Source organism: Ascaphus truei, chromosome 1 (assembly GCF_040206685.1).
Source record: "Ascaphus truei isolate aAscTru1 chromosome 1, aAscTru1.hap1, whole genome shotgun sequence".
NCBI classification, from domain to species: Eukaryota; Metazoa; Chordata; class Amphibia; order Anura; family Ascaphidae; genus Ascaphus; species Ascaphus truei.
In genome coordinates this window covers 145,272,684-145,288,860 of record NC_134483.1, presented here as the reverse complement: position 1 = coordinate 145,288,860, position 16,177 = coordinate 145,272,684, and the positions used below count along the sequence as shown (strand labels likewise).

Genomic DNA, 16,177 nt, shown 5'->3' with positions numbered 1-16,177 from the left:
TCTGTGTATGTCTATATGTTATATGTTTTAACCATACTGTGTTACACTATGATTTTGTTCTCTTGTCTTCCCTGCATGGCATATCACTTTTGCTGCTGAGGAATCTGCTGTCCACTGGACTAGATCACCATTTATTGGATATTTCAAGCCATCCATTGGACTTTTTATATCACCTATTTGGACTCTAAGGCGCCAGTCTGTATTTGTCTTTTTTTTGTGTTTCACTAACTGTGTTTGGGTTAGATGTTCCTGGCAGCCTTGTTTATTAATTAATTTAATATTCACACTGTTGTTCATATAATCATTATCACATTTGTTTTGATCTGTTTTTAGCGCTAATCACACCACTCTTTTTTTCTTGTAGAGTTGAACTTATGCGCTAATTTGTGACATCTGAACTGCATTTTTATTATATAATTTGTGTGGTTGTACTGTTCTGTTATATTATGTTACACTGTTCCCAAACGGGGTCGTTGGGTTTTTCACAAGGGGGAGAGTGTAGCCCTCTCTGCATTTCCCCCAGTGCCCCGTGGTTCCTCTTACTTCCGTATGGAGGTGAGTGTTGCGGCAGCTGGTGGCGGGCGACCCGGCCACGGAAGCTCCGGCGGCTCCCTCCGTAGGCTGCCGGCATATTGGAAATACCGAGCTAAACCCATATTTCAGAGTCTGGGTGGGTGTAAAGCCACCTTTAGGAAGGATAGGCATAACGCAAGTCATGTTATTTAAGTAATAATCACCGAAGAACAGGGCATTACTGGCCAATAATGCCCTGTTCTGAGGGGATTATTACTATTATAGGCTAAATGTAGACTTTTTTCATAAATAATAGACACTTTTGTATAGTTAAATAGATTTTTTTAATTAAAATAAAATGGTAAATACATGAAACCACCTCTATATACGCTTACACTGCAGATATCTATATCACACACTGCTGCCCCTCTGTGTACACACACACACAACAGCTCAACACACACAAACTGCTGCTACACACACACACACACACACAACAGCACACCACACAGCAGCTCTACACACACACACACACACACACACACACACACACACACACACACACACACACACACACACACACACACACACACACACACACACACACACACACACTGGAGCACTAGACACAGAACACAGCACCCCCTCTACACTCACAACACAACACATCTACACACACAACACAGCACCTCTGCACACACAACACAGCAGCTCTACATACACACAACACAGCAGCTCTACACACACACAACACAGCAGCTCCACACACACACACACGCACGCACGCACGCGCACACACACACACACACACACACACACACACACACACCAAAGCAGCTCTACACACACAAACTCTGCTGTTACACACACATGCTACACCCATAAACACTGCTGCTGACATTGACACACACACACACACACACACACACACACACACACACACACACACACACACACACACACACACACACACACACACACACACACACACACGCGCGCGCGCGCGCTGGAGCTCTATACACACACACACACACATCAGCTCTACACACACACAAACTGCTGCTACACATACAACAGCACAACACAACACAGCACACACACACACACACACACACACACACACATACACTGCAGCCACAATAAAAAATGCAGCCACTTACTAAACTTTGCACTCCCCCCACCTCTACACACAACACAGCACCTCTACACACACCCCACACACACCACACTGCACCTCTATACACAACACAGCACCTCTACACACACAACATACACACACAACATACACACACAACAAACACTGCACCTCTATACACAGCACCTCTACACACACAACACAGCACCTCTACACACACACACACACACAAACACACACGCTACACCCATAAACACTGCTGCTGACACTGACACACACACACTGACGGGGAATACTGGAAGAACATGAGTTTCAGTTCCTAAATGTTGAGGACTCAGTATTCCCCGTCTTCTATTTTCTACCAAAAATTCATAAGAACCTTACACACCCACCGGGAAGACCAATAATTTCAGGCATAGGGTCACTAACTGCCAATCTGTCTGAATTTATCGACAGTTATTTACAGGATATTGTAAAACAACAAAAATCTTATATCAAAGATACCAGAGACGTAATTATGTTTCTCAGGGATATCCAATGGCAGGATAACTATATATTGGTCACCACAGATGTAACAGCACTATATACATCTATAAGACACACTGATGGATGTATGGCTGTCCAATTCTTTCTGGAAAAAGAAGGGAGAATTCCAGAAGCACAGATAGAGTTCATTATTAAATGTATCCAATTTGTTTTGAATAAGAATTTCTTTTGGTTTTGTGATGAGTTTTTTCTGCAATTATGTGGAACCGCTATGGGGACCAAATTCGCGCCCAGTTATGCGAACTTACTAATGGCCCTTTGGGAAAATCTGTATATATGGTCCTGGGCAGGTCTGGACGCGAATTTGGTAACCTGGCGGAGATTTATAGATGATATCATTTTTGTGTGGAAGGGTACATTGGAGGACCTAGATCTATTCCTCCAGTACCTCAATAACAACGAGTTTAATCTTAAATTCACTTCCACCATGAGTAAAACATCCATAAACTTTCTGGACCTTACTATATATTTGGATAACAATGTTATTAAAACAAAAAACTTTTTCAAAGACGTGGATGCTAACAACTACATCCTACAGTCTAGTTGCCATTTGAATAAATGGATTAATAATATACCATATGGTCAATACTGTAGACTGAAACGTAATTGCACGGATAACAGTGTTTTTGAGGAGCAATCCAACGTGCTGTCCAGAAAGTTTGTGGAGAGGAATTATAATCAGGATGTCATCCAGAAAGCTTTGGCTAAGACCAAGTGTACACCAAGAGAATCTATGCTGGTCCCAAAAGTAAAGGACACTAATAGTGCACTCATCAAGGTACCATTTGTTACACAATACAATAGAGATGCACATAGAATTAATAAAATACTAAACTCTCACTGGCCTATTCTTAAAAATGACCCTATCTTAGGAACTCTTTTACCCGACAAGGTTCAAATGAGATATAGAAAAGCACCTAACATTAAAAATAAGGTAGCACCAAGTGCACTAAAAAATGTTAGTTTAAACAGCAATCCAACATGGTTGGACCCCCCGAAAGGTTTTTTCAATTGTAAATACTGTACTGCCTGCAAATATAGCTCTAACATTATTGATAGCTTTCATTCTAATACTACACAAAAAAGCTACAAAATAAAACAACATTTAAATTGTAGGTCCAATTTTGTAATCTATTTACTAGAATGTGAATGTGGTCTACAATATATTGGGAAAACTATAAGATCTTTAAAAACCCGTATATTGGAACACATAGGAAACATAAAAAGAAAATTGACCACACACACAGTGTTTCAAATCATTTTTATTTATCACACAATTCAGATCCTAAAGGGTTAAAATTTAAAGCCATCGAACAGGTTATGCCTCACTGGAGAGGGGGTAATAGAGATAAAGCACTTATAAAAAGAGAATCATATTGGATGTTCGAACTAAAAACCATGTCTCCTGCTGGTCTGAATTTGGAATTTGATTTGAAACCTTTTCTATAATGTTACTTATGCCCTGTTTCTTGTTTCCACAATAGATTTCATCTATTCCTATGAATCAACTATGCTTTATAATTAGCTAGTTTCCCTGTTCTGACTCATATTGTTTTACTTACTGCCTATTTATTTCATATATACCTGTTTTTATGTTTATATTTTTATGATGTTTATTTAAACATTTTTTATATCTATGCATTAGCATTTTTAAAGATACATTTCTGCATTAAATTTTCAACATTGATTGATTGTATTATTTTTTGGACCTCTGCATATGTAAGATGTAGAGGGATTAATTACATGTCTCTTTCTATCTCATGTGTATCCACTCAGTATAATCGTTAACCCAATTAAAATCTAGTTAGCCATTCACCAATGGGAACTAAGTTAGGGGTATATATGCATCCCACACCCATCACAAAGTCACTCCTGATGAAATCGATGAGATGAAACGCGTAGAGTGACGTCTGTACTACTGGCCGGAACCCCTAGAAGCCGATGGCATCACTTCCTGTGCAGTTGCAACGCAAACCAGTGAAACGCACGCCACGGAAGGAGGGGAACCAGATACACCATCTATCCGGCTGCTGAGATCCACTGCGTGTGATCGAAATGCTTTTAAACTTTTGAAATAATGTGAGTGTAATACCTTTCACTTACCTTTTATAAATTCTTGGTATACAGTCTGCGCTATGTCCAGTCTTCTTTTCTAAGGTCTCTTGGATTCTATATGGGGCTGAGATTGATTTCCTGAATACAGTGTGACATCCATACTCTGGGAAAGATACCTTTACGTGCCTTTAACCTTCTCACACTTGTGAGTACATCTGCATTAGATCAGCCAATTTATTTAATTTGTCACAGCAATATTGCACTATCTATATACATTTTTGTTTTCACATATCCCTGCGCTTCCCGGAGATTCATCCCTACACACACACTGGAGCTCTATACACACACACACACACACACACACACACACACACACACACACACACACACACACACACACACACACACACACACACACACACACACACACACACACACACACACACACACACTGCAGCCACAAACAAACTGCAGACAGCCTTCTTTGCTTTGCAGACTCTCCCCCCCCCCCCCAATTCAACTGAATCTGCTCAGAAAATCTCAGTTAGCTCGGGAGGGGGAGGAGTCAACCCGTGGCTGATACGTCCTGACCAATCCCCTGCCCTGTCTCAGAGCTGTTACTTCAATCAGACGAATCCCCTGCCCTGTCTCAGCTGTTCTGAAAGCTGATTGGCTGGAAATAAACACATTGAAAACTACACATTCTGCTGCTTAAATTCCGGTCATTACTGATTGGATAAGGCCCGGAATTTTAACCAATCAGAGAGTAGGGTTTTCAATAATGCCCTGAATTTTACTGCTTTAGCCTATAATTGAAGATAACGTAACATGGTGTTATGTCTATGTTAAAAGAGCAATCCATGCAGTATGCAGGTGCTTGTTTTTTAAATAAATTAGTTCTGTAGTATTATATAATACTTACTATACAGTATGATTTTTTTAAATTAAACTCTTAATGACATTTTGAATGAGTTTTAATATACTGAGCATCCTTTGATTTCAATAGCAGGTTTTAACACACTTCCCAAGCAGTACAAGATCTTTGCAACACTTTTCTGTTTGTGATAATTTCTTGCCAATATTCCCAGCACAACCCTGGGAAGCAGGATCGTTGCTAATCGATCACGGGAAAATTAATCGATCAGCAGCTTAGGTACATATAGATGTGGCATGATACAAGATCCCCCTGTGCATCACTTGGAGTGGGTCCATGATCGCGGACAAACAAGTTCACGGCCACGGTCCCAGAGGGATTAACACAGTGGGGGTCCCTGTTTTTCATATTTGCGCTATGAGGCTGCTGTTTTTTTCACATATGTAAATTCTGTGAAGAAATCCTAAACTAGAAAGACTGACTACGAAAGATACCTTTCATTGCCTGTGATCTGGGCTCTCCAGGTGTGTATATACAGTATTTTACCATCACTTCTGATGTTTTAAACTTTGAATGTACTTCACCATACGTATTTTTCTTCTCTACTTTGAAGTTATGCTGATATTCTTCTTGAACATTTTTATCTTGGATGGAAACAGTCTTTATCCAGCAGCACCTTATTTGTTAATTAGTTTGGCATTTTAGACGTCCTTATGTTTAGCACTTATCCATCTTGTTTGCCATTATCCCGGAGTAGTTACCTGTGCATTCGGCAACTGAAGTATAGAGGTGTAAAAGCACCTGTATCCCAGTCAGTGGGAATCCAGTAGCTGACATCTCCATCTTTCCATAATACCCATGGAAATGTTGGAAAGATATGCCACACGCTGCAGGGAAGAGGCACGTCAATTTCCCCAGTTAATATTCCAGCATCATGTGCCTTTTCAAAGTTATGCCGTGTAGGACAGAAAAGTGCATTTTAATGGCTCCCGTGGGAAGAAGGCTATACCGAACAATTTGAAGATTGTTATTTTAGAAGCAGTATACTGTAAATACAGTACTACAGAATTGAAGAACGTCAAACACACTATTAACGGACTATTATGGCACCTGAGGACTGTGAGAAATCAGTGACTGAAACTGATGAAAAACTCACATTTTAAATAAATACCATTTACAAATATTATTTATTTATGTCAGGGGTTGCCACTCAGAAACGTTGAAGGGGGGTGGTTTGGGTGTGCTTTTTTTTTTAAAGTAATGTTGATTTCATGCAATGCTTCAATTATGCCATTGTTTTAATCCCTGTTCTCATCCTTGATTTGCAGATCGTCAATGTTTCTCAACGTCAACACCTTGTTCATGTAGAAACCACATCCAGTGACAGAACATCACTATTGGATAATTAAGGTAACAACGCTCTGCGTTGTAGATGAAAAGACATATAGAATGCTTTCCATCCAGTATGTATAAAGTGCGCGTGCACAGTAATGATTGAGTAGACTGCATATGCATTTAATTCAGTAGGCGTACACCATGCATGTGCACAAATTCAATGGAACACATACTGTATGTGTTCCATACAGTATACATAGAGTGCACATACACAGCGGTGTTTCTGACAAAGCTACACAGTGTTTAATTAATGCATCTATTTCTCCATTATCTTAGAGGTGAAAAGTACAAGAGACAGGGCATTTTGGTGGAAGATTTTACTATTTTTACCAAGTCTTTGTTATTTATTTTATGGTACAAAGCAATAAATATTTTCTTATACAGTATATTACACCAATGTACATCACTGTCCATGGTTCTCTAATTTACTTAAATTAATATGTTATAGTTTATAAAGACTGTGGGGCCTATGAACTAAGTGCCGATAAGTCACTTATTGAGGCCTTTTCGACAAAAACCTACTGCTATTCAGTAAGTCCGATAAGTCGCCAATAAAAACCCTCTTCGGCAATTAGTTTTTTCAGAGAAAAAAAATCACCAGACGAGCGGCGAGAAGCCATTATTGGAAGGTTTTGAAACTCGTGCAATTCTAGTGGCACCGATTAGCTTATCGAGGCTAATCACGGCTCTAGAATAGAGATTTCCTCTCAAAATTCTCCTGCCAAGAAAAGTTGGCAAGAAGGTGGTGAGAAGCTGCCGAGAAGCGGCAATAGGGGAATTAGAAAATAGTGCATTTATTTCTTGAATTGGGGTGTTTAGGTGCTTATATATATCTTTTATAATTGTGTATTTTTGGCCTTCATGCTTTTTTATTAGGGTGACCTTTGACTGCTATAGTGGCTTATCATGCCCATATTATATGGGTATGATGTACCACTATGCCAATCAATGGGTACAGGGTGTGTATAGTGTCTCCGGGGTTGGTGGTTAGGCCTCCTGGGTGGGTAGCGGGGGAGGGTGGGTTAACCCCTTAATTACTATAGCAGTTATTAACCAATAAGTGATTAAAGGGTTAGGGGCCATTAAATTGTTTTTTTTTTCATGTATTCTTGCTGGCATCAGAGGACAATGCACCTCCAGTAGGCTGATGAGGATGCCCTTCATGATGGCAGGGGTAAGTAGAAAGGTTTATTTACTTTATTTATGCTGGCTGGCTAATGTTTTATTTAATAATGTGCAAATGAGCTATTATCCATATCTGGATAACAGCTATTTTGCCCATTACAGTATTGTATGTGGGGGGTGGGGGGAGGTAGGTGTATTTATTTAAATGTATGAAAAAAAACATTTGGATTCAGGACTGTACCGCAGGCCAGCAGGACCAGTGGGGACAACCCGAGGGCCTCAAGACACCCATGGGTACCACCTGAGGATCCCTGGACACCCGCAAGGACCACCCAAGGGCTCACAGACACCCACGGGGACCTCCTGAGGACACCCGGACACCTGTGGGGACCACCCAAGGGCACCCAGACACCTGCGAGAACCACCTGAGGAACCCCGGACATCCGCGCAGACCATCTGAGGGCTCACAGACACCCGCAGGGAACATCTAAGGACCCCCAGACACCTGCAGAGACCACCCAAAGGCCCACAGACACCCACAGGGACCACCTGAGAAGCCTCGGACACCTGCAGGGACCACATGAAGACCCCCGGACACCCATGGGGACCACCTGAGGGCCCACAGACACCTGCGGGGACCACCTGAGGACCCCCAGACACCCACAGGGACAACTCAAGGGCCCACAGATAAACGCAGAGACTATCTGAGGACCCCCAGACACCCGCGGTGACCACCAAAGGGCCCACAGACACCCGCATTGACCACCTGAGGACCCTTGGACACACGCCGGGACAACCCGAGGGCCCACAGACACACGCGGGAACACCTGAGGGCCCCCGAACACCTGCGGCCTCTGGTATCAATCATGTGGTGTAGAGGAGATGAGTATTAGTGTTGTTGTGTTTTTAATGTTGGTTGTGGGTAGCAGCTGTTTTAATATAAATGTTATTACTAGTGTAGCCATGTGTAAAATTGGTGTACATATCTCTTTCATGCTGGCAGTAATCCTGGTAAGTATGCAGGGTTGCCAGTAACAATCATGGAGGTTTGCCCTCAAACCCTGGTGAGGTGTCATATGTCCCAAAGGAAGTGACAACATTCTGTGTGTTCATGATTAGTGACACAGAGGGTGTCTGTTTCCTGGAGGTGATATAAGACACAGGACTGCCTAATGTTAGCAGTTCAGTTCAGTTGGTGTTCTGACTCTGTTCAGGAGAGTCATGTGGAGGTCTGCAACAGTGTTGCAGTGTCTGATGCAATAGCTGTGAGTCTGTGCAGCTCAAAGCAGAGAGACAAGCTGGTGAACCTCCCTGAGGGGAGAGGTGGAGAGCAACTCTATTAGAGGAGAAGGAACCTTCCTAATGGAGTGCAGCAGAGAGATGAGCGGCTAAGTACGACCGCTATGAGGGGCAGCTGGCCCATACCACCAAGCAACAATAAAGATGCCCTGTTCAAAGACAACCCCACTGTGTGAGTGTGAAGTTACTCTCCAGCGGAAGGCACCACCAAGGAGTTCCTCATCAGAACCATCTCCTTGCGGACGCAGAGATCCTGATGAGGTGGAGGCGCTACACTGTATGTAGGTAGGACTCTAACACACTACCTCAGCTGCCTGTCTGGGTTGGCATTCCCCACACAACATCATGCGGGAGACTCAGGAGTCCTGTTGCCAACAGGTGCACCACCAGACACGACCATGTAATGGGGACTGGTTAGACCACAGGGACCAATGTGAGATTGGGTGGGTCAGTCAGGCCAGAAAATCCGTTACACTAGTGTAGATGAGCAGGGGGTCTCCGGAGCAGAACCGCGTTGATGTGGTCTGAGGACCCCCTTCTTCCCAGGATACAGACCCCATCTTGGGGTGCCGGTATCTCCTATGCATTTAAATGTCCCGCGTTGCATGAACATTGGAAAAAAATGCATAGGCGATAACGGCACCCCATAACGGGGCCTGTGTCTCGGGAAGCAGGTTGTCCTCAAATCAACGTGGTTCTGCTCCGGAGACCCCCTGCTCATCTACACCAGTAATACAATTTATGTTAAAAAACATCAATTTCGGGCGAGATTTGCGCAGGGAGAGGCGTCTCTCTCTGAGCAGCTCTCTGCAGCTGAAAGAAATTGCCAGGTAAGACCTTTTCAGAGAGGCGATCATCACACCGCCGGCTACTTTCCCATTTTGGGAAATTTGCTATCACAGGTAATCGAGGCTTTCTGAATACTGTGATAGTAACGCTCAAAAAAATGCGATTTAAATGGCTCGGCAATATTTTTTATGAACGCTTATTGCATAAGCCCATGTGTCTGTTATCTTAAGTTTCCTATCACTGAAAGCGTGTATAGGAATAAGGGGTGGGTTAGATTACACAGAAAAGTACAAAACATGCATTACTGTAGCATTAACCTCTGAATACAATACATGTAATTGCAGTTAAAGGCACACTAGCACCCCCTATCGTTACTGCAATGTACTATGGCAGCTGCGAAACACCATTTGACAGCTGTGGCTCTGCCATGATCACGGGACCATGACATGCTGGGGAATTGCAGTTGGTTTTGCGTAGTCACATAACAGTAAATCTTACTACATCTGTAACCTGAGAATGTAATAAACTTGTGGCATCTTTTCTTTGAGTTCTATAAAAATTTGCTCAAATGAGATAATGTGCAACAGGTTCCAAGTAATTTCTGATAAAACACTCAATCTATGCCATGAAGTATAAAACACTCATACTGCCATGAAGTATAGGGACAGGGGTCAGGGTTGGATTACAAAATTATCAACAGATGCGTCCCATTCACCACTAATAAAAAACAACAATGTTTACAAAACAAAAATAAATGTGTAACATTAAACGTAAATCATTCCTAACTTGTCTTCTGCTCCTGAATATAAAATTGATTTAAGATCTTCCAGTAAATCTAAATGGATATCAAAATGAACAAGATAATTGAATAGCTCCAGGGGGCCAGTTATAATCCAATATGGTTTATAAATGTCTTGCTACTGGTTCCCCTGTCAGGTCCTTTCAGCATTTGCAGTTAAAAACTATGATACACTCCCTGAAGAAGTAACTTAGTGTTACGAAACGCGTTGGAAAGAAGGGTGTCTTTGCTCGTTTCCCCAAAGTATTCTGTAGCGTCTCTGGACACTGTCAGTAAGCTTTTTTACTTGACGCATGTGCGCTGTACACTCCGATCGGTTGGGAACTTGACACGCACGCTGTGCGTTCCAGGAGAAGGTTGCCGGAAGCTGTTGGGCGATTTGTGACGTCATCGCCGGGCGCCCCGCAAGAAGCCCCGCAAGAAGCAACACGCCGCTTGGAGCCGTGTGCTCTGGGACTCCTACTGTAGGACATTCACACAACATTGGAGCCCACAACAGATGAGACGTTTACTGACACATCCCCTGCTGTGATCCCCGCAACTGTAAAGTAAGAAGCAGACGAGACGCTTGCTGTTACACCCCCTGCTGGTACTTACCAAGGGTGCTACCTCCGGTCATCACATGGTGTGGTAAACCTAACAACCAATTGCTTGTAACTATTACCTTGATGTACGCAGATTTATTTATTTTTAACCATAAAGTCACGTTTTATACTCTATTACACTATGTGCGTTGTGCGCCTTGTCTTTCTGTTTTTTAAAAACTATGATACCTTCTGATCTAGATGCTTTTCAATTTTCCGGAATACTACTCCCTATATTTAGAACCCTGTCTCAGATACAAATATCTTCCTGTACTAAGCATGTCAGTTAAATATGTCTATGAACATTTTAAAGTAAACAGAAATGTGCCCATTGATAAAAGGATTGCCACAACGGTAAAAAAAAATATTAGGAACTAATACTAGATACAAGCCAAATATGTATGAAATAAATTCATTTGTTTTATTTCTCTTACCATGCATATTTGTATATGTAGTTGGTGTATAAACAGTTTCTGCCAGAACAGTAAGTACAGCATAGGTCACTAATGCTTGAATGTCATGAATTATCTACAGTAGCTTCGGATTCTGTCCCCTCTTCCCAGCCTTGACAAGCTCATTGACACAATAATTTGTGGATATAAATTATCATAGTACAGTATATATTATTAAAACATAAAGATGGAACTTTTGGGTTGGGCCCTCTCTTTGCGGGTCCCGTACGGCATCCTCTCCCATGCTGCGGGTCCCAGTAAACCAGACTTAATGGCAAGTCGGATTAACCCAGCGGGGTTCCCTCCGTTTTGAATGTGACTCTCACTGTGTGACTCCTACTGGGCTGCACCTGTCTGTAAGAGACACCCACTGAGTGAGAATCAGTCACTCTCCCTGTGCGCCTCTAATGGGCAATCACAGGGATTTTCTTTTTTTTTAATAATATATTATTGTGGCAGGGGGTCTCAGGAGCTGAATCACATAATTTCAGGTCCGGAGACCCACAGCTTTCCGAGTTACAGGCCCAGCCATATTTAAATTCTCCCGCATCACGGCTCACATTCCCCAGGTTCAGTACCAGAAGAGTAATATAAAGCACACGTGGGGGTTTTATATAAAAAAAGGAGCTAAATCAAAACCAGGTAAATTCCAGACTTAAAAGCCGGACATCAGTAGTGAGGAAGCTACTTGAAGGTTTGTTAAGGAATAATATACAGAAATAAATTATAAACACATTTACTATGTAACTATGTTACCTGTCATTGGTAAGGACTGGCTAATGCCTTCATGTCATTTTTGACAGCAGAGATGACAATGATAGTCACTTGATCAAGATCTTCAATTAATATGACCTAAGAAATGTAAAGTCAATATATCTGCAGTTCAAGCAATATCCTATTTCTTTCCCCCCCCCCCCCCCCCCCTCAAAATAAATCAGTTCTGTACTAGGAGAAAATACTTGTAACATTAAAAAAAACCATTTAAGAATTTATTTATGTTACGTTTCGTCCTGAACAGGACTTTGTCAAAGAGTCTTTGACAAAGTCCTGTTCAGGACGAAAAGCGTCAGAGGATCCTCCTCGTGTGTTTTTACCTGGGCTTATATGCCTGAATAAAGTATTTTTGCTGCACCCTGCCCCCAGCCTTACTTTACAGCAGTGCTTGTCCGATTCCCTTTCTACTCTGCTTCTACACGGGACCGAGGCACGCAACGGCACAGGGGCCATCCACTCTTCCAACAGGGGAACACAGCGGATCTCAGCCAGCAAAGAAGAAAAGAAGTGAGTACATCAAACCCTTCCAGTCGGGAGTAAGGGAGGTTGTATTTAGAGCCCACCCACTGTGGGACCGCCGGGCTGAGTCATACACTCACCGGACAGGTTAGACGGCTTTCCCTCCCTCTCCCTACATCTCATGTACTGTGGGTATTATGCTGTGGTTATCCCCATATCTATTATGAATGGACTTTGAATTTTACTGAGGTCAGTAGCAAAGAGGATGGAAACCCTGTGCCAAGTGTTTATACTAACAAAAGTATGCCTCAATGAATGATTGCACTGGACTGTTATAGAGCATCCAATTAAGGGAGTTTCCCTTACCTACCTTGTTCTAATGTAACAGGCATTTTTGTTCCTATGTAACCATCTACAAAGTCACATCCTGTCATGGAACAGAAATACCCCTGTCTGCCTTTTCTGTTTCAGCCCCCCTTTCCCTTGGCAGTTCTGCCTGCTAGTTGTGCTTGGATGTCACTTTCCTTGCAGTTCACTCCCAGTGCAGATGGAATAGATACATTATGTAGCCATTTTTCCTTCCAGTTTGTCACACCCCTGGTTGCTCTGGCAACATCTCCAGTCCTCCAGTTAATGGTCAGTTAGTATAGTCTCACTTCCCATCTAGTGTGACCCTTGCTCCTCACTTCCTTTTCACCCTGGACTCTGAGTGAGTAACTGCCTGCTATTTACCCCAGCAAGGCCTTTTTGTTTTACACTGTCTCACCATTGATATACTGCACATCAGACAGAGAAGCACTCTCTATCTACATTACATCACCAAACACCTATCTCCCTGTGATTTCCCTCAATAAAATCAAGAAAGAGAAAAGGACTTGTTTGTGCTTTGGAAGAGGTGAGACATGAGTTAAGCTAACTGGAGTCATTCATACACCATTCGTGACCCTGGCTTCAGTATAGTAAAACAAAGACCTGTGTTAGGGAATCACACAGGAGCTACTACTCAAAGACTTTATGCTATACAGAATAGTCTCTGGACAAGCAGCAGCTTCACACTGCCAGAAAGGGCAGCAAGTCTTATACAGCAAACTGCACACAGCCTGCAGCCTTACAAATAAGCAAACTACCTTGCACACGAGGCAGCAGCTTTGTAGACAAACAGTGCTTCTTATAATTGCCTTTCTTTGTTTGAGTTCACCCTTTGCACAGCCCCATAGTGAGGAGCCACCATCTCACCTACCCCTGCGCACGTCCCCACGGCTAGCGCCATCAAGGGCCACGCTACCGGACACCCGCCAGGACACGGGTCAGAGCCACCGGACACCTGTGAGTACAGCTACCCCTACTCTGCACGCTGCAGGACACCGCTCGGCATCATCTGAGACAGACGCCCATCGCTGACACAGGTAAAAGACCGCACGCCACACGCACTGGCTAAAGGCCTACACACACCTACAGCATGGCAGAACTAAGAGCCTCACCAGACATCACGCAGGAGAGCGATCACTCAGACACAGAGACCGCTGCGCAACTGCAACAGGCGCAGGCAGACCCAAGGCCCAAATGGACAGTCACACTGACACAAAAGGCCTGCAAAAAATACGAGACTGACATTGAAGCGCACCGCGCTAAATTAGAGTTGGCCTGGAACACTACCACACTTGGGATACGCAATGTCACCGCCTCTGGCAATTCTGTACAACAGCTCGAGCAGGAAATAACTCAATTAAAGATAGACCACTTATGCTATCAAGGGCTGTCAGAGGCATATGTCACTTACCTGGCCAGGGCTAATACCGGTGAAAGCCTGCATGAAAGGGACTTACAGCACAATACTGACTTGACACGTGATAGCCGCGTGCGAACCGCCATCACAGACGCCCAAAGCGAGAGAAAAGAGCTCCTCCTGGAGACCGCATCGCAGCGCTCGAGCACATCCAGGCACTCATCAAGGTCAGCAAGATCAGCACAATCTCACGTGTCTAGCGCAAGCGCAAACGCTACCAAGGCGCGAGCCACCGCAGAGGCCGCACGTGCCAGGGCCGCATATGCTCAGAAAGAGGCAGCCATGAAACTAGAAAGGGCCCGCATAGAAGAGGAGGAGCAGATAGCCACTGCCACCGCGGCTGCCACCACTGCACGGAAAAAGACAGAGGTGGACGTTAACCTAGAGGCCCTAAATCAAGAAAGAGAAGCTGCTGCCGCTATAGCCCAAGCCGAAGTCCTAGAAGCAGCCGCGCAACAGGATGGCGGGGAGCAACCGTACAGATGGATCGCCTCAGAGGATCCAGCCCAACGCACTGAAGGCTACGTAAGGAGCCTCTTCAGCATAAACACCAGTGCACCATCTCAACGTGGAGGGAGTGACTCTACAGACACCGAAGACTTGCTAGGTCCACGAGGAAAAGACGCTGCTCCGTCAATGGTACACGCTGCCTGGGATAGCCACAGCCGCAACAGTGATCCACACGCCAGCGCGCACACGGATGCACTACAACGGGCTCGCCATCCAGGTACACCCACATGGGAAAACACAGCCCCTCACACTGACCAGCAGTCATCACACATCCACGCCAAGGAAGAGGCGACCGCACAGACCCTCCCAGCAACTACATCAAAATGGGACAAACACGCCGATGCCTCAGGCCTGACAGACATAGCCAAGTACATGATCCGGCGTGACCTGGTGCAAGCAGGACTCATCAGCTTCGACGACCGCCCTGAGAACTACCGGACGTGGAAGTTCACGTTCAAAGACGCAATCAACAGCTTGGACTTCTCAGCAAGGGAAGAGCTCAACCTGCTATTCAAGTTCCTGGGGAACGAATCCAGGGAGCACGCGAAGAGACTGCGGGCGGCAAACGCGCACCAACCCCAAGTAGGTCTTGACCTAGTGTGGGAAAGGCTAGAAGACTCCTACGGTAGCCCCGAAGCAGTCGAGGATTCGCTCTTCAAAAGAGTCGACAGCTTCCCCAAGATCACAACCAAAGACTACACGAAGTTACGAGAGCTCGGGGACCTGCTGCAAGAACTGGAGTTCGCAAGGAAAGACCATTCCTTAATAGGTCTCAACGTCCTAGACTCAGCTCGGGGAGTGAGACCCATCCTGGAGAAGCTACCCTTCAACCTCCAAGAAAAGTGGATTTCACAAGGTTCCAAATACAAAAGGGAGAAGCAAGTCATCTACCCCCCATTCTCATTCTTCTTAAGCTTCATCCGTGAAGCGGCAAGGACAAGGAACAATCCCAGTTTCATCTTGGGTGCGCAAACCACATACAGTGCAAGCAGCCTGAGGAACGAGAGACCAGTGATGAGATATGGTAACACCCAAACACCCATCTCGGTCCGCAGGACGGACGTGCCTCCCACGACCCAAAC

The 16,177-nt window shown here is 44.2% G+C and overlaps 1 long non-coding RNA gene across 7 annotated transcripts in view; it reads left to right on the top strand.

Annotated features, from left to right (window-relative positions):
* LOC142492637 (uncharacterized) overlaps positions 1 to 16,177 on the top strand; it is an 81,155-nt gene that overhangs the window by 22,852 nt on the left and 42,126 nt on the right. For 6 of the 7 annotated variants that reach the window (XR_012800872.1, XR_012800866.1, XR_012800868.1 and 3 more), the window contains exon 2: positions 6,452 to 6,586. This is a non-coding gene — a long non-coding RNA (uncharacterized LOC142492637). The remainder of the gene's footprint in view (positions 1 to 6,451; positions 6,587 to 16,177) is intronic. The other variant, XR_012800875.1, reaches the window with a different exon arrangement.